Raw genomic sequence first — 1,229 nt, forward strand, 5'->3', positions numbered from 1 at the left:
CGCAAGAGGTGTGCAAGGCTGTAATGGGCGAGGTGTGCAAGGCTGTAATGGGCAAGTTGGCGGCTGAAGCTGAAGACAGGCGGTGTGCGCACATGCCGAGCTCTTGCGAGGCCCAGCAGAGCCAACCAATACACAGCACACCTGGGGAAAATGGCACCCCCGTCTGACTCTTCCCCCGACCCCAGCACGTTACCAAAACCCAAGGCCCCACAGAATGCATAAAGAATTTCACTTGTTCAAAGCCTCCGGGGGATTTCCGCTTCCTGGCCTTTCAGCAGGCGACCCCTCCGCTTTCGTGCCCAGAAGCGGCTGGCCGAGCAGACCAGCCAGCGGTCGGTCGCTCGCTCGGGGAACATTTTCCAGGCAACCAAGGGCTGAGGCCAAGAGGGATCCATTCCCCCTGCTCAGCTGAATGAACCAGGCTGAATGGAAGAGGAAGAGAAGGGGGGGGCAGACAAACAGACATTCACAGAGGCGCAGCAGGCGAGTTTACAGGGCTATGGCTCTCCTTCGGTTCATACACATGAAACTGCAGTGGACCTGGGAGTCTTGTCCTTTCCTGGAGACAAGAAGGGCCACAGCGTCTGAGGGAAATCCAAACCTTTAATCTCTTCCTGTAAACGAGCAAGGCTACGATCCCCCTGGACATCAATTAGGTCAATTTGCAAGGAAGCCACAGAAACGTCAGCCTTGAGGTGGCGGGACAAGACACACTCTTGGAGGCCCCCGCTCCCCCCCAGGGAACCCACATTCTCCCAGGAAACAGCCAGCGGACAGGAAGCCTGGCATGACTGACCTTGTGCCCCTCTGGCTTTCCATCCACCTCCCTCCCTCCCTCCCTGGTTCTGCAGCAGCGGCGGCGCTGCAACACACTTCAACCCCAAGGGCCCAGATACGACTTTGATACCCTGAGCAGTGTTTCCCCTCTTCACATGCTACCCCCGGTCCTGCACTTCTAGACACAAAGGCAGACCTACCAAGGTCACGGGGAGACACCCACCCACCCTGCTTCAGCCAAGCGCAAGCCTCTCTGCCTCCCCAATGCTGGTCTTGAAAATGTGTAGAGTTAAGGCAAGACAGAAAGGACAGGGGAGCCCGAGAAAGAGAGACGGAGATGTGCCAACATTCAGTCCTTCTTTGGGAGCTCACCAGTCTCTCTGTCTGGATTCTCCCAAACACACCTCCTCACCCACAGCACCCAAGAAGGGACACTACGAAGGGGTCTTTTT

The sequence above is a fragment of the Heloderma suspectum genome, chromosome 17 (genome assembly GCF_057233095.1).
Source record: "Heloderma suspectum isolate Gila_16-S chromosome 17, 16-S_ref, whole genome shotgun sequence".
Classification (NCBI taxonomy): domain Eukaryota; kingdom Metazoa; phylum Chordata; class Lepidosauria; order Squamata; family Helodermatidae; genus Heloderma; species Heloderma suspectum.